The following is a 19132-nucleotide window of genomic DNA, read 5'->3' as shown; positions in this document are numbered from 1 at the left end:
GGTACCCACATGGGCCCCAGCTATGCCTGTCTCTTTATGGGGTATGTGGAACATTCCTTGTTGCAGTCCTACTCCGGCCCCCTTCCACAACTCTTTTTCTGGTACATCAATGATTACTTCGGTGCCGCTTCATGCTCTCGTCAGGACTTGGAAAAATTTATTAATTTTGCTTCCAATCTCCACCCCTCCATCATTTTCACGTGGTCCATCTCTGACACTTCCCTTCCCTTCCTTGACCTCTCTGTCTCAATCTCTGGTGATAGATTGTCCACCAATATCCATTACAAACCCACCGACTCCCACAGCTATCTCGACTACAGCTCCTCACACCCCGCTTCCTGTAAGGACTCCATCCCATTCTCTCAGTTCCTTCACCTCCGTCGCATCTGTTCCGATGATGCTCCATTCAAAAACAGTTCCTCTGACATGTCCTCCTTCTTCCTTAACCGAGGTTTTCCACCCACGGTCGTTGACAGGGCCCTCAACCGTGTCCGGCCCATCTCCCGCGCATCCGCCCTCACGCCTTCTCCTCCCTCCCAGAAACATGATAGGGTCCCCCTTGTCCTCACTTATCACCCCACCAGCCTCCGCATTCAAAGGATCATCCTCCGTCTTTTCTGCCAACTCCAGCATGATGCCACCACCAAACACATCTTCCCTTCACCCCCCTTATCGGCATTCCGTAGGGATCGCTCCCTCTGGGACACCCTGGTCCACTCCTCCATCACCCCCTACTCCTCAACCCCCTCCTATGGCACCACCCCATGCCCACGCAAAAGATGCAACACCTGCCCCTTCACTTCCTCTCTCCTCACCGTCCAAGGACCCAAACACTCCTTTCAAGTGAAGCAGCATTTCACTTGCATTTCCCCCAACTTAGTCTACTGCATTCGTTGCTCCCAATGTGGTCTCCCCTACATTGGAGAGACCAAACGTAAACTGGGCGACCGCTTTGCAGAACACCTGCGGTCTGTCCGCAAGAATGACCCAAACCTCCCTGTCGCTTGCCATTTCAACACTCCACCCTGCTCTCTTGCCCACATGTCTGTCCTTGGCTTGCTGCATTGTTCCAGTGAAGCCCAACGCAAACTGGAGGAACAACACCTCATCTTCCGACTAGGGACTTTACAGCCTTCCGGACTGAATATTGAATTCAACAACTTTAGGTCGTAAGCTCCCTCCCCCATCCCCACCCCCTTTCTGTTTCTCCCTTCCCTTTTTTTCCAATAAATTATAAAGATTTTCCTTTTCCCACCTATTTCCATTATATAAAAAAAAAACCCCACTACAGCTATACCTTGAGTGCCCTACCATCCATTCTTAATTAGCACATTCGTTTAGATAATATCACCAACTTTAATTTTAACACCTATGTGTTCTATTGTACTATTGTCGTTGACATCTTTTGATGATCTGCTTCTATCACTGCTTGTTTGTCCCTACAACCACACCCCCCCCCCTCCACCTCTTTGTCTCTCTATCTCTCCGCCCCCCACACACACACCTTAAACCAGCTTATATTTCAACTCTTTCTTGGACTCGAACGCAAGTTCTGTCGAAGGGTCATGAGGACTCGAAACGTCAACTCTTTTCTTCTCCGCCGATGCTGCCAGACCTGCTGAGTTTTTCCAGGTAATTCTGTTTTTGTTTTTAACTAAAGCTGTACTTTCCAAGGGTTGAATTTTGGACTCTTCCAATCTACCATAGAATCACATTGAAATTAAGGCACAGAAATACGACATCAGTCCGACTAGTTTATGTTGGTGTTAATGTTCCACACGAGCCTCTTGCAACCCTGTTTCATCTAACTGTATCAGCATAACCTTATGTAACTTTCTCCCTCATGAATGCATCTATGCTGTTTGCCTGAATACTCCAGGCGGTAGCAGGCTCCACATTCTAACCAGTCTTTAGGAAAAGAAGTTTCTCACGATTTACTTACTGAAATAATTAGTGACTGTCTTATATTTATATACGAAAATATGAGCATATGAGTTAGGAACAGGAGTAGGCCATTCCGCCCCTTGGGCCTACTCCGCCATTCAATAAGGTCATGGCTGTTTTGATTGTGGCCTCAACTCCACTTTCCTGTCTGTCCCCAAAACCCTTCACCTCCTTGTCAATCAAGAATCCATCTAATTCAGCCTTAAAATATTCAATGACTCTTGTAGTGTTCAACTGCTCATTGTATAAATTGTTGAGTTATAGGGCAAGCCAGGGGGATTTCCCTTTGTGAAAGGGCTTCCTGTCAAGCAGCGTTCCTTTCCTTTTGCACTTTCAGTTTCCCAAATGTTGTTTTGTTCATTTGCTTATAAAAAAAAAGAGCAATGCCAGCAAATCAGCAGCTGTGTATCGGAATGAAATCCAAATTGACTATGTGGCAGCGCAAGTCATAAATTATGGTTTCTTGTAACTGGTTTACCAGCATTATCTGTCTCTCTATTAATCTCCATCATGTAATTAAAGCATTCCCACTAATTTCATTTTGGCGCCTGAGTGTATTACACATAATCAAATGAATTACATTTTTAAAGATCTCCAACTCATTAAACTATTTGTATTGGTCACTGTAAGTGCATCTGAAGCATTTTGCAAAGATACTTTGGTGGAAGATAATGGCTATGTGGTGAATTATGAGCCTCCCATAATCACTTGTTACAGTGTTATCCAAACAGAGACACCTCAAAGGGCAATGGAGCAAAAAATTGCCCCAGAGAGAAAAGCCACTGACATTGACCTGCAAATATAGATAAGGGGTGACTGGCTGTACTCAAATATGAGCCAGAGAAATGAATCGGAGAGTAGGGGTGTTAGTCTGTGCAAATATTAAAACCCTTTTCTGATGTTGTTACCTGAAACCTGCAGACAAATGTGATGTCTACGTAAAGTAGCTGAGGGCTCAGAAACTTTTCTTTCCTGGGGAGCAGAGCAATGTCTCATTTTGAATACCCAAAATCAGCACTAGTTAATCTCAAAAGTGTTATGGGCCAAATAAAGCTCCTGCTTCTTTGTTCATGCAGTCTTAAAGAGCACCATCTACTGTACTAAAGGGACATTTCCACACGGAGGAGATTTTTTTCTGCACACCATATCTATATATGTAAGGAATCTATAGACCTGTTAATAAAGTAAATGATCTCAATAATTTATATTAGCACACAGGGGAAATTTGCCTCAAACTTCCTTAGTACCTGCACCCCCCCCCCCCCCACCCCACCCACCCCGCCATGTATTGAAGTTAACACTTAAGTGCCATTTAATGTTGATTTAGGCAGTGCCAGGAATGGATCTCTCAGGGCAGTTCAGTGTGTAGGCCATAGTCTGACTTGGATGGCCATATGTCACAATTTGAGCTGTTCCTCATGTTCCACTTGAGGAGAAAATGGCCACATCTTCCCTGGCCCATCCTCAAGTGGTTGAGGGCTGTCTAGATTTTTTGTGAAAGGCTGAAACCTGGGACTTCACCACTTGAGTCAGTTGGTGATGTTTGTAGCAATCCAGGATTTGTGCCATCAAAAGGTCATCAGTTTGTAAGGTGTGTAGTGTGTTCCTTAGGGGCTACAGGGTTTCAGACAAGTGTGTGGGGTTATTTTTTGTGGTCCTGTGTCAATAGTGGTGTTTTGTTAGCTGTCAGACAGTGGCGTTCTTTGAGAAGTTTCCTACTGTGCAGCCACAAGAATTTGCTCATTCACATGAGGCACTTTCAGCCAGCTGACTTCCAGGGCTGGATTAGACTGAGGCTGGGCTCTCTACACCCCAACGTAAATGTTGGAGCGAGCCCACCTCCACTTAGCTGGCTCATCCCGATCTAACAATTCAGTGAAATGGTCGTTTAGTTAATATGAAGCAGGATTTCCATCTGTCTCTAGGAAGAAATCCTGCCTCATAGAGTTGCCGGTAAATTGGAGAAAGGCAGCTCTGCACACCACTAGTGCCAGCACAAACCTGGCCACTTCTGGTGCTGCAGGCAGTCCAAGGAGGTGGCATTCAGCAGAGGCACCAGACATTCAGGTACGTCTGGAATCTCGCTGGGGTCAGGCTGACAGACCCTGGCAAGGGGTACAGGGAGCTGGGGGGCCCGGGTGGGGGTGGAGGGGATAGGGAAGGTGGACATGGGAAGGCAAAACTGTGAGGAGGATCTCCCAAAGGCATGGGGGCTCTGGAAAGAGGCACCCCCCCACCCAATCCCACCTACCATCCTTTAACTGACTAGCAGGCTGCACATTGAGGGCCTGCCCATCACCCATTAAATAAGTGTGATGGTGGGATTAAGGGCCTCAATTGGGACGCAGGCAGGTGACGCAACTGACACATGTAAAATCGATGGTGGACACATCACTGGTGGCAGGAAACCCTAATTTATGGCTCCACTCATCAGCTTTCCTGCCCCCGTGTGGCCCGTAAAATTCAATCCCCAGTGTTAGTGTAAATTTCTGCTGTGCCTGTCCCTGGTTACACTGGAGAACAGGTTACAGAATTGCACAGAATTTGCAGCACAGACACAGGCTATTTGGTCCATCTAGGCTTGGGTGTTTATACTTAACACGGTCCTCCTCCTACCTTATTTCATCTAATCTTATCATCATAACATGAGATTTGTGCACATGCAGTTGAAAACTCTACATTGAAGCAGCTTACAATGGAGAATCTGGTCCATGTAAAGGTCTATCAGGTTGCATTTGTGATTTTGCAGTCCAAGTGGACATTTTCTCTCATTTTCTTACCATTACTTGGTGCACACATGTCACTGGCTGAACGTTTTACCAGATGGACTTCATCGTAGTTTCTCTAGTTGTAACATTTGAGCTGCTGATTTCCACCTACTTCTTGCTAACAAATCTTTGAAACACTTTAATGCCCAATAAATTGAAGTGCAATTACCAAAACACTGTCCTCCCGCCTCCAAGGTTTCAAAACAACAATGTGTAAATTGGTAAATGCAGAGGATTAAATGAAGTGCAAATAATTTATTGAACTTTCCAAAATAGTCAGCATGCTTAATTAGTTGTAACTGGATCCTTTGCAATTGATGCCAAATTGGTAAGCCCTATTTTCTCCACATAGCTGATTGCCCATGAAGTGGTGGGGGACTGTATCCAGATAGCCTAGTCTAAATCATAATCTAACTGTCAGTTCAGAGAAATACTGAGGGAGGTTCCGACTTTTGAGCACATGGTTAAACTGGCGCCACTCTTCCCCTCTCAGTTGAATGTAAAAGATCCCATGGCACCACATCAAAAAAGAGCAAGGTAATATTTCTTGTACCCTGGCCAATATTTATCCCACAACCAACATTACTAAAGCAGATAGTATAATCGTTATTTAGTTGCTGTTTATAGGAGTTTACTGTATGCAATTTGGCTGCCTCATTCGCTATATTACAAAAGTGCCTACATTTCAAAAGTACTTCATTGATTATAAGGTTCTTTGGGAGGTCTTGATGTTGTGAAAGGTGCTATAAAATACAAATTCTTTCAAGTCTTTTTTATTTTGCAAATAAACCCATACCCATTATAACCTGGTATCAAATGTGATCTGGTACCTAACATGATCTGTACCCAACATAACTTAATTTGCAATTTATCGAGTGGCGAATATATTTTATATCTAATATGACCTGAAACAGCCTGGTGGAAAATGTTAATCCCCAGAATAACAATGCCCAATATAAAGTGGTGTCCTGAAAAACCTATTTCACAATGTGTGATATCCCTTGCAAGGCTTTTAACAAAGTGTCTTTGCCTCAATGTAAGGTAAATGGAATGGCTGTAAGTGAATTATTAAAATCAGGTAGAAGGGGATTAAAAGATGAAGTAAAATTTGAGAATATAAAGTAATAGTGCTCTGCGTAAATCCAGGTCCTGTGTTAAAAGAGAAAAGTGGCAGAAATCTGAAAATAAGAGAGAAAATGCCGCGAATGCAATGAGATCTACGCTCCCTATTGAAAAATTCAGCCTGTCTTACATCTTTCAGATCCTAATAGACCTGCCTCACATTTCCAGAATGTTCTGCCTAAATAAGCATTTTTTTTTAAGCTGAGAGTAAAGCTGGTTAAGTGGCTGCTGCCACAGAATGCCTGAGATGGGAATCTGTTCCATTCCTTAGCGCTAACATCTTTCTCCTCAATGATCACCAAAATTTCACCCCAAAGAAATATAATCGGCTGATTTTCTGATGTTCTCAAACACGGTCCAACGTCAGCCCATGGGATATCAGTGATATTATAATTATCGTTTTTAGATAAAAAAATGTAATGATATAGCTCTTATTAAAAAATAATTTTGTTTTCCTTCCTTCCTTGACAACATTTGCTCTATGTGCTGATTAGGTATTTAGATACCCCCAGATTAAAAAACAAGATATCAGGGAATTACTCTGAGTGTAAAAAAAATGAGCTGTAATTTCTCTTTCAGGTCTGGTAGCTACTGTGAGATGCAGCTACTTGAATTGGAGGGTAATAGTATTGCTTACATCCTGTTACGGTTTATTAAGGATTTGATGCAGGCTGGTTGCTGCTGATGAAGCTACTGAACTCTTCTTACCATCCTTATGGGGTGTGCAACGAGCACATTAACCTCACGAGCTGGCATGATAACGTAAAGCTGGTTAAGTGGTTGAATTTTATCTATCTCTCGCCCAGTCCCCTCCCCGCAATGTGAACGTACACATATATCTCCAAAAGAGAGTTAATGACTTCACTGGCACCAATTACTTCAATATTTCAAAATATATAGCTCAAGGCCTTCTTCTTCTTAGCAAATTAGACTGTAACAAATCCTACTGAGTCACAGTTGCCTCTATTAGAAGCAGATGAGAATGAGGAAGGCGACAAGACCCACTTAGTGGGTGAGTTGGTTTGCAACCATATAGATTGTCAACAAGGAGAGTAGGGTTCTATTCCTGTTAGTTTGCAGTTTGAGCACTTTCCATTTTCACTTTTAGCATCTCAATTCCAAATGAAAGACCTTAAATTTACAGCTTAGGTAGACAGCCTGACATTGGCAGGAAATGCATGTCACCGACAGGCCTTCCCTCTAAATTTTACAGGCACTGCTGCCGGAGCTGCCAGCCTCTTCAGGAGAGCTTCTGACCCAATCAGAGAGCCTGCAGCTCAGCAGCCTCAGCAGCACCACCAGGAGTGGGGCCCTGTAGCCTACAGAAGGCAAAAATATTTTTTCAAATATTCCAGAGCCAAGTACTGGAGGGGAAACCTCTCCGGGGATATTGTTGGGGCCACAGCGGCTGCCTTCCATGACCGAGGCCCCCTTTTTGCTTGTAAAAAAACCTTCCACTTGGCTGCCACTGGCAGGCTGCCTCTATTTAGTGGGGCGACAATCCATCATTGGCAAAATTTTGATGGCATGGGAAAATGGCCAACGATGAAGATGGTGAAGGGGTTGGTGCTGAAGTGGGCCAGGGTGTCATGGAGGCACATGCAGAGGCTATTGCAAAGGTACAATGTGGAGCACAGGCATGTGACAAGCTGATAGCTAACAGATTCCAGGCAGAGTAAGCTGCCAACACATTCCCTTTACTACTTGTTTTCCATGCTCTACTGGCAGGAAGGCCCCAGCTCCTTTTTGGTTTCAGACATTATACTCTGCTCTCATGGTACCTTGACTTATGATAGCTGAAGTAAATTGCCCTATAAAACATCTGCCCTACAGGTAGTTTGATCCTTTGCGTGCACCAAACTGTGCTGATATACAGAGCCCTGGCGCTAAATATGTGCACAGCTTTCCATTCCCTCATGACCTCGGGCATCTATAAGTAGATATGAGATATTTCTGATATCCTCACAAAGTCTTTATGCATGGCACCTTGAAAGCAGCATAAAATCTTACCTCAGCAGGCATGCACTCATGCACCCTCATACATACTCCCAATTGGGGACAGACCTTGCAGAGAGCTCTTTCAGGTGGAACCAGGTATCTGGGTGCACAGGGAAGAGCAGCATGAGAACACCATTTGGCCCTCGAGATCATTCCTCCCTGCAGACTGATCAGGGAAGTCGTGTTCCTGCTCCCCAATCACCACTCACCCATTCCCCTTGACATCTTTATCATCCCGCAAAGTTTCAAGGTTACTTTGTGGTTCACCTGCTCTATGGGTTGTTGAGTAACAGTTTGGCTAACAGTTCCAAGTAGTTCCAGAATATAGATGTTTATTTTCATAAGAGGAAATTGAAGGAATTTCTATGTATTGAAGGCTTTTTTAACAATGGGAGTGTTTTTTTGTTTAAAATAGCGATGTCATCAATTGACAGGAGCAAAAATCTGGGCCAGTGTCACATTGTTGTTGTGGGAACTTGCAGTCTACACATTGGCTCCCAAGTTTCCTACATTACAACAATGAATATACTTCAAAAGCACTTTGTTGGCTGTAAAATGTCCGGAGGTTGTGAAAGGTGCCTTACAAATCTTTCTTTTTCCTTTTTGATGTGCTGTCATGTTGTGTGGATGGCTTGTGGATTGAGCGAATGTCCCTTTATTGGAAAGTAGGGGGAGAAGGAAGCAAAGCTCTGATTTCAAAGGTAGACTATGTTATACTGAAGGTAAGACCTCATTGATGGGACACACCCTAATGGCCTTTTTCACAGTTACTGAGAATTCCTCTGAGGTCAGATCATACGCCTGCATTGCCATGCCATGTAGTTCTGGTAACAATACAGCAGAGCCTCATCACCATCATAGACAAAATTATGAAGGTCACAGCAGGCAATAACTATGCATAATGCACACTCTGGAGCTTGCTACAATCTCCTTATGACCAATGCAAGCAGCAAGAAAGCATCTTTAATACTCACTGTCTATAGCTCATCGTCTCACTTCTGTGTGCTGTTCAGATCACTCTTACTGGAATCATTACCTTTGGTTACAGGGGATTGGTTTTATCACCCAGAAGCCATTCACTGATGTGATCGTTTTATCAGATCTCAGGGAGAGTCATAATTCTCAGTGCGAAGAAACTGTGACAACTTCTAGCAAATCAAGCACTGCTTGGCGGATCACCTGCAGGTTGTCACACACAACCTGTGCATTGAGGGAATGGAAACTTTTCCTCTTCATTTAAATTAGAATGTATCCTATCAGAGTATGTAAAACAACATGGGTGCTATAGACTGCACCCTGGTTCTTGATTGTGGGTTTCTACTACCATAGTGTCCCCAGAAATGTATCTGTTGAAGGCTTCAGTCTAGTCTGAGATATTCAGCTAAAAAATGTTCCAAAACCTCCAAGCCTCCTCCTTCTTCTCCTCCTCTTTGGGGGTGCTGATTGCATTTGAGTAATGAAAGTTTGAAAAATTCCCTTAAAAATATGAAATTTTCTGATGAGGTAGTAGCTGCAGAGAATGATGGGATTGTCTCCTACCATTCCTTTCCTCTCCCAGTTTTTATGACATCAGGACAAAACCACAACTGTGAATGTAGGCCACACATATATTGTTGTGGCCTTTCCCCCTGAGCATATACTTTCTTCGGCCCTAGGAGGAGAATGTTTCCCTGGCCCATTTACCATAAAATTGGGACTAGAGAGTGGATTATAATTAACTCTTGTCACCTCCTGCCCTGCAATATTTTGAGGGAGTAGGAAATTAACATATTTAAATTCAGACCTTGCTCTCTCTTTCCTGAACACAATTGGTCAGTTTTCCCAAAGCTTTAAACCCTGTTTCACATCAACTAAGCAATTAGGATTAAACTGAAAGAGCTATCTTCATTTCTAATATTTACAGTGTCTGGGACTTACTTGTTTCATCATTATTATATGGAGGGAATATTCTCTGGCTTTCATTTTGCATTGGGTTCTCTCTGTTCTCTTTCCTTTAGGCATGTTTTGACAGCTCTTTGCTTACATCACTGGGACAATAAAAGAGCCTAGATGATGCAGTGACAACACAGACAGAAGTATTTGCCTTGGACACTTTCCCTGTGTCATTATAGGGAGGCAGCTTCCAGCTCATGGAATGCAGAGAGACAACAGAGAGCCAATGAGACTGGATTTCTTGAGTGGTAGGAAAGCCTGAAAGGTATAAAAATGAAAACCTTTACAGAAATAAGCAGGGGTTTGGGAGAAAGGGAGAACTGCAGCAAGGGCAAATGATATGATTTAGGGTAGGATATAGTTTTGATCCCTAATTGAATTTTGAAACCTGTCAGCTTGGCTTACATGCATGAATAAGCATTTGGAAAATGCCACAATCTGAACTAGGAACATCGGACAAACCTAGGAACAGGAGAGGGCCATTTAGCCCCTTAAGCCTGTCCTGCCACTCAATGAGATCAGTACTGCAACCCAACTTCATATACCAACTTTGCCCAATATCACACAATAACTTTGAATAACAAAAATCTATCAATCTCAGTTTTAAAATTGATCTAGCACCAATTGTCATTTGCATAAGAGAGTTTTAAACTTCTACAACTCTCTGCGTGAAAAAGTGTTTCCTAATTTTCCTCCCGAGAGGTCTGGCTCTACTCTTTGGCTATGCCCCCAGTCCTAGGCTTCCCAATTGGTGGAAATTGTGCCCTTAATCTTCCCCATTGTTCCTTTTAATATCTTGAAAACTTTGATCAAATGGCCCCTTAACCTTATAAGTTCCAGAAATGCAACCATAGTTTATTTAATCTCTCCTCATTATTTGATTGCTGGAGTCCAGGTATCATTATATTGAATAAACACACAAAATGCTGAAAATACACAGCAAATTTTACGGTATCTGTGGAGAGAGAAACAGAGTTAATGTTTCAGATCAGAACAGTCATGACCTGAAACTAACTTCCTTTATTCTTTCTTTCCCTCCTTACTTCCTTCTATTGTGACCTTAGTTTTCCATTACTAATGGTATCTCATTGATTGTAATGGTTTGCTGCTTGCATTATAGGTCTGTGTGGCATTGCTCAATTCCCATCTTAGCCACAATTACTCCAATGAGAAAGGCATACTTAATTTGGCAACCTTTAATCAGATTCTAATGGAAACATTAGCTGCAATAAACCAGCATTATGGAGCTAGTTTTACTGATTATTTTTAATATCATCATACTTCTTCTGCTCAATAAATTTCTTCTAAAAATTTAAAGTTTCCTGGATAGAATATACTGTTAATGTCCTGGCAGCTCCACTGTATGTAGATCACGTAGTTTGTCATCATTAGCTGCACGTCTCTATTAATTGAGTAACTGGGAATGCTAATTAACAGGGTTTATTGAGGTTATAGAAGTATGAAGGGCAGCTCTGGAGACCATCACAACATTAGAACCAGAAAGAAAGGAATCTCATTATCAATCATTTCACTGTATGTCCTATTGTCCACCAAAGAACTAGTCATTTATATTGTTGCTATTTGTGAGAACTTCTTGTGCACCAAGTGGCCGCCACATTTGGCTATATACATCAGTGTCCATCCTTTAAAATTAATTAATTGGGTGTAAAGCACTTTAGAATGCCCTGGTGTGATAAAGTTCTATATAAACTCAAGTTCTTTCTCTATATTTTACCTGTGGATTAAAAGTAGTCTTTGACTGTTCATCTTGCTCCACACTTTCTTAATAATTTGTACTATCTGATTTTTGAACCCTTTGCTATAGGGATCAATTTGTCTGGGTCAAATGAGAAAATTCCCTTCATAAACATGAAATTATGACTTTATTAACCTTACTTTTTTGTATATTCATGCACTGGCCAAACGAGCATTATCACCCATAGCAGTTACCCTGGAGAAGGTGAGGGCAAGCCTTCTTGAATATAACTAACCTTTGGGATGAGAATCACATATAGGCCAGACCAGGCTGATTCCTTCTCTTAAAGACATTAGTGAACCAGTTTTCATTGATCATCCAGAAGATTTGAGGTTATCATTGCTGCTGCAAGCATTTATTTGAAATTCCAGTTTTAATTAATTGAATTTAAGCTGCATGATAGAATTTAAACTCATAACACCAGATCATTGGTCTGCCTCAGAATTAGTAGTCCTGTAACATAACCACTATGCTCCCATAGCAAGGTCCTATAAACAGCAATGAAAAAATGACCCGATTATCTGTGGTTTATTTATGAAGTCAGTTAAGGGTTAAATGCACATGGGATAATAGAGTCCTGGCAATGAGGTACAAAGGTGTCGAGCAATGTGATATATATAGATTGTAAGGATGGGCTGACAGTGTCTAAAGAAATCAAATTTAAATTCATTAACCTTTATTTCATGAAGTAAATTCTTTCTCAAATGGATAAGTTTTGTTACTGTGTAGGCAGTGACATTTTGTGCCACAGTATGCAAGAGTGAGGAGTATTTGTGATGACGGTACTGTGGCCAAGTGGTTATGGTACTAAACTACTAACCCAGAAGTTGTAAAAGTAAATCCAATGAATCTGGTAAATTGTGAGCTTGTACCAGAAATTTACCATTAACAAACCATTGTGCTCATCAATGTGCAGAAGAGTCTGTTCCCAATCCCTTACTGTCCACTCAGATCATATGATGTATAATTTGAATCCCACAAGCAGGTCATTCTCATTTATGTTTTCATTGAACCTCTGAAGAGTCCTTTCCTCTGGGTCCCTCCATTTGGGATGCTTCTCACAAAAATACAGTGTCATGGGGCAGTATATTATACTCGGGATGCAGGCGCGCGCCTGACACACCCGAGCATAAAATGATACGCAATGGCATCGGGTGAGTGTCCTGAGGTCATTGTGCAGTCTCGCGATATTTCATTTGGTGGGCACGCGCCAACAATTAAAAGGCCTACTATGGCCATTAACAAGCTAATTAAATTCAAATTTACGCTGCCCGTCCAACCTAACATTTGGTGGGCAGGTGAAAAGGACAAGTGGCTTTTACATTTTTTAGGATGAGGTTTCCTAAAGCAAATAAACATCAAATAAAAATTTTATTTTTGAATTAAAAACATTTCCTGGCTCATGTGACAGAGTCACATGAGGGGCCAGATTTTACGAAAATTTTATTTCCTTCATTTTTTTTTAAGCAGTGCTTCATCTCCCTGAGGCAGCTCTGTGCCTCAGGGAGATTGAAGCGGTCTTACAGGCGCATGCACAAAAATCGCACTAGGCCCACTCTCCCTCCTCCCCCCAACCACGCAGGCAGCACTGAGCGCTGCCACTCATGTTCCATGCTGGGCGAGCCTTAATTAACCCACCAACGTGAAATCGCAGTGCGAAGCCAATCGTGGGTGGTGGTCGGCTTCCCGACTGCCCCCACCAAGCACCCCCACTTAGGGCAAAATCCTGCCCTTGATCCTTGTCCGGACCCCCAAGTTGATGGTAGGATCTGGTTAGGGACCAATAGCCTTTTGTTTAAAGGAAAAAATGTTTGATATTTAAGACACTTGCTCAGTGAAGAAAGCCACAACATTCTACAGGTTTTGAACAAACAAAAATAAAATTTACCATATAGGGTCATAAATATAAGGCAATTTACAATATGTATCGTATATTCTAACATTCAGGCTAAGTATGAGGTACATGTGAATTAACAAGTGAACTGTGTGTGGTCACACCACATTACACAATAAATGACAGGAGAGCAAAACAGAGTCCACGAATTTCTCAACAAACCACCCAGATGTCAGTAACACTGTGGGTCAACCAATCTCGGGATTCCGGCCATCAGCTTCGAAGATCTAACCTGGGAATTCTTCTCCAAACGTGTCCCCAACTTGGACGTGATCAACAACTACCAACTTTGCAGGGTTTCAATCTCATCTCCCGAGATTCCATTCCCCTGGATTCCCGAGTTTACACCCAAACACCAACTCACAAGCACAACTTCAAATCTTCGACCATGCTGAGCAGAACACTACTGCTCCAAAGGGGTACTTTCACCCCAACGACCTGCAGCACGGAGTTAGCAACCTGCAGCAGCCTTCTTGGATCTGCAGAGCTTCTTGTGAGTCCTCCTTAATTAACAGGGTTTCCCTTGAGCCTTCATCACATAAAGTCTGCTACCTGCAGCTCTCTCATTATTTGAAGCCTTTTTTCTCTGCTCCTCTCTCTTTAACTGAACTGGAACCTCGTCCTATCCCTTGTCTTGGCTCTTCTTTTGGGACCTCTCCCTGTCTCTTCTCCCTCTTCTTGTCCACTGCTGGGACTCTTCCTTTCAATGGCATCCGCTTCTGGTCACCTGACCAAGGCTTTTGCACCATTTTTCCTTATGCACAGGTGCGCTGGGTCCAAAGAATGTAAAATTGTTGATCTGCACATATGCAGCCTGCTCCTGGTCTGCATTTGCGCAAAAACTCTGAGGCCTGTTGGGAGTTGAAGTTCCCAATGTATGCTCTCAATGTTAACGTAAATTTGACATTCATAACAATGGAATAACGTAGAACACCTTAGGATTGTTGCATTCTGGGTAAAATGCAATCATTGAGGTCCAGGTAGCAGCGCTCCTCATCTTTCATCTCATCCTGTTCAGACCATCAGCCCCCCAAAACTTCAGAAGTAAATTGATACAAATCTGCTAACCAGATGCATGAAAGCAATGCATTTAACTGAATTTTAGCCGTCAATTGTCCTCTACGTAACTCTTTGCCAGTCCTCTATTACCCTTTATGTAGAACACGACCAACCCTGTTTAGTGTCTGTTGCACACTGCCAATCCTCCATTTCCCTCTCTGTAACTCATCACCAGCCCTCCACTATCTTTTGTGTAACTCATTGCCTGCCGTCTATTACCATCTGCATAGGACAGTGCTAGATCTCTATTAACCTCTATGTAACACACTGCAAACCCTCGTTTATCCTCTGGATACTACTATCAGCCCCAATTATGCTCTATGCAACACACTGCCAAACTCTTATCCACTATGTAACACACTACCAACTCTCTATGGTTGGCTGTGTAATGCTACCAGCCCTATTTTATCTTTTGTGTAATACTGCCAGTTCTGTATTATCCTCTGTGTAATACTGCTAGACCTAGATTATTCTCTTTGTAATATTGCCAGCCATATATTATCTTCTGCAAAATGCTGCCAGCCCTACATTATCTTCTGTGTCATACTGACCGGCCCTATATTATCCTCTGTTATACTGCCAGCCTGATATTGTCTTCTGTGTCATTCTGCCAGCCCTGTATTATCCTCTGTGTAAAATTGCCAGCCCTATATTATCCTCTGTGTAATACTGCCAGATCTAGATTACCTTCTGCAAAATACTGCCAGCCCTATATTAACATCTGTGTCATACTGCCAACCCTGTAATGACCTCTGTGTAATACTGCCAGCCCTATATTAACGTCAATGTCATACTGCCAACCCTGTATTATCCTCTGTGTAATACTGCCAGCCCTATAATACCTAGGGTGTAATACTGCCAACTCTATATTATCTACTGTGTAATACTGCCAGCCCTATATTATCTACTGTGTAATACTGCCAACCCGATATTAACCTCTGTGTAATACTGCCAGCAGTATATTATCTTCTATGTAACACTGCCAGCCCTACATTATCCTCTGTAATACCGCCAGCCCAACATTATCCTCTGTAATAGTACCAGCCCAAATTACCTACTGTGTCATACTGCCAGCCATATATTATCCTCTGTGTAATACTGCAAGCCCTATATTGTCTTCTGCAAAATACTGTTAGCCCTATATTAAAGTCTGTGTAATACTTCCAGCTATCCATCATCCTGTGAGTAGTACTGACAACCCTATATTAACTTCAGTGTAATGCTGCCAGCCCAGTTTTAACCTCTGTGTAACACTGCCAGCAGTTTATTATCTTCTATGTAATACTGCCAGCTCTATTTAATCCTCTGTAATAGTGCCAGCCCAAATTATCTACTGGGTCATACTGCAAACCCTATATTATCCTCTGTGTAATACTTCCAGCCATCTATCATCCTGTGAGTAGTACTGACGAATCTATATTAACTTCTGTGTAATGCTGCCAGCCCTGTATTGTCTTCTGTGTAATACTGCCAGCCTTATATTATCCTGTGTAATACAGCCAACCCTATATTATCTACTGTGTAATAATGCCAGTAGTATATTATCTTCTATGTAATACTACCAGCCCTGCATCATCCTCTGTAATAGTGCCAGCCAAATATTATCCTCTGTGTAATATTGTGAGCCCTTTATTATCTTCTGCAAAATACTGCCAGCCCTAAATTATCCTCTGTGTAATACTGCAAGATGAATATTATCCACCGTGCAATACTGCCAGTCAAATATTATCCTCTGTGTAATACTTCCAGCCATCTATCATCCTGTATGTAGTATTGACAACCTTTTATTGACTTCTGTGTAATACTGCCACCCCTATATTATCCTCTGTGTAATAGTGCCAACCCTATATTATCTTCTGTGTAATACTGCCAGGCCTATATTATCATCTGCATAACACTGCCAGTGATATATTATCCTCTGTGTAATACTTCCAGCCATCTATCATCCTGTGTGTAGTATTGACAACCTTTTATTGACTTCTGTGTAATACTGCCACCCTTATATTATCCTTTGTGTCATAATGCCAGCCCTATCTTATCCTCTGAGTAATACTGCCAGCCCTGCATTGCCTTCTGTGAAATATTGCCAACCCTATATGATCTTCTGTGTAATACTGCCAGCGCTATATTATCTTCTGCATAATACAGCCAATCCTATATTATCTACTGTGTAATACTACTTGCCACATATTATCTTCTGTGTAATCATGCCAGCCCTATATTATCTTCCGGGTAATGCTGCCAGCCCTATATTATCTACTGTGTAATACTGCCAGCCCTATATTATCTTCCGGGTAATGCTGCGAGCCCTATATTATCTACTGTGTAATACTGCCTGCCCTACATTATATATTATCTACTGTGTAATACTACCAATCCTATATTATCTACTAAGTAATACTACCAGTCGATATTAATCTCTGTGTAAACTGTTAGCAGTATATTATCTTCTATGTAATACTGCCAGCCCTACACCATCCTCTATAATAGTGCCAGCCCTACATAATCCTCTGTGTAATGCTGTCAGCCATATGTTACCATCTGCGTAATAATGCCAGCCCTAAAACTTCTTCTGCAGAATATTGCCAGCTCTATATTATCTACTGTGTAAACTGCCAGTCATATGTTGTCCTCTGTGTAATACTGCCAGCCCTATATTATCCTCTGTGTAATACTGCCAGCCCTGTATTATCCTTGTTTATTACTGAATACCCTATATTATTCTCTGCCTACTTCTGCCAGCCCTATGTTATCCTTTGTGTAACACTGTCAGACCTATATTAACCTCTGAATAATATTGCCAGCCCTACATTATCCTCTGTGTGATACAACAAGACCTATATTATCCTCTGTGTTATAATGCCAGTCATGTATTAAACCCTGTGCAATAGTGCCAGACCTATGGTATCCACTGTGTAATACTGACAGCCCTGTATTATGCTCTATATAATACTGACAACCCTATATTATTGTCTGTGTAATACCGCCAGGCCTATATTAACCTCTGTGTAATACTGCCAGCCCTATATTATCTTCAGTGTAATACTGACAACCCTATATTTTCCGTAATACACATATCCTATGTGTATTACTTACAACCATATATTAGCCTCTGTGTGATAATGTAAGCCCTATATTATCCACTGTGTAATACAGAAAGCCCAATATTATCCTCTGTGTAACCATGTCAGCCCTATACTGTCCTCTCTGTAACACTGCCAGCCTTATATTATCCTCCGTGTATTTTGACAATCCATTAGTATCATCGGTTTAATAATGCCAGCCCTATTTTATCCTCTGTGTAATACTGACAATCCTATATATCCTCTGTGTATTACTGCCAGCCCTATGTTCTCCTCTGTATAATAATGCCAGCCCTAAATTATCTTCTGCATAATACTGCCAGCCACATATTGTCCTCTGTGTAATGCTGCCAGGCCTGTCTTATGCACTGTGTAATACCTCCAGCCCTATAATATCCTCTGCGTATCACTACCTGTCTTATATTATCCTCAGTGTAATACTGCCACTGCTATACTATCCTTGGGGTAATACTGTCAGCACTGCCTTATCCTCTGTGTAATACTGATAGCCCTATAATATCCTCTGTGCAATAATGCCTGTGCTATATTATCCGCTGTATAATATTGTCAGAACTGTCTTATGCTCTGTGTAATACTTCCAGCCCCATAGTATCTTCTGTATATTACTGCCTTCCCTCTGTTTAATAGTGCTCACCCTGTCTAATCCTCCGTGTAATACTGTCAACCCTATATTGTCTTTTGTGTAATATGCCAGCCCTATAGTATCCTCTGCGTACTACAACAAGCCTTATCTTATCCTCTGTGTAATACTGCCAGCCCTATAGTATCCTCTGTGTAATTCTGACAAACCTATATTATCTCTGTATAATATTGCTAGCCCTATAGTATCCTCTGTGTAATTCTGACAAACCTATATTATCTCTGTATAATATTGCTAGCCCTATAGTATCCTCTGTGTAATTCTGACAAACCTATATTATCCACTGTGTAATAATGCCAGCCCTATATTATCCTCTGTGTAATACGGATAGCCCGTTATTATCCTCCTTGTTGTACTGCCAGCCCCATATTATCCTCTGTGTAAGACTGCCAGCCCTGTGTTATCCTCTGTGTAATACTGCCAACCCAATATTACCCTCTTGTATTACTGTCATCCCTATATTCTCCTCCATGTAACACTGCCAGCTCTAAGGTATTTTCTGCATAATGCTGCAAGTTACATATTATCCTTTGTGTAATACTTCCAGGCATATTATATCCTCTGTGTATTACTGCCAGCCCTATATTATCCTCTGTGGAATAATGTCAATCCTAAATTATCCTATGTATAATACTGCCAGCCCTTTATTATCTCAGTGTAATCCTGCCAGTCCAATATTATCCTCAGGTTACTAATGCCAGCCATATATTATCCTCTGTGTCACTCTGACAACCCTATCTAACCCTCAGTCTTATATTGCCAGCACTGCCTTACCCTCTGTGTAATACTACCAGCCCTATATTATCTTCTGCATAATACTGCCAGCCCTGTCTTAACCTTATGTAATATTGCCAGCCCTATGTTATCCTTTATGCAATGCTGCTTCCCTGTATTATCCTCAATGTAATAATACCA

Source organism: Carcharodon carcharias, chromosome 6, assembly GCF_017639515.1.
Source record: "Carcharodon carcharias isolate sCarCar2 chromosome 6, sCarCar2.pri, whole genome shotgun sequence".
NCBI classification, from domain to species: Eukaryota; Metazoa; Chordata; class Chondrichthyes; order Lamniformes; family Lamnidae; genus Carcharodon; species Carcharodon carcharias.
Note: the sequence above shows the minus strand (reverse complement) of the source record.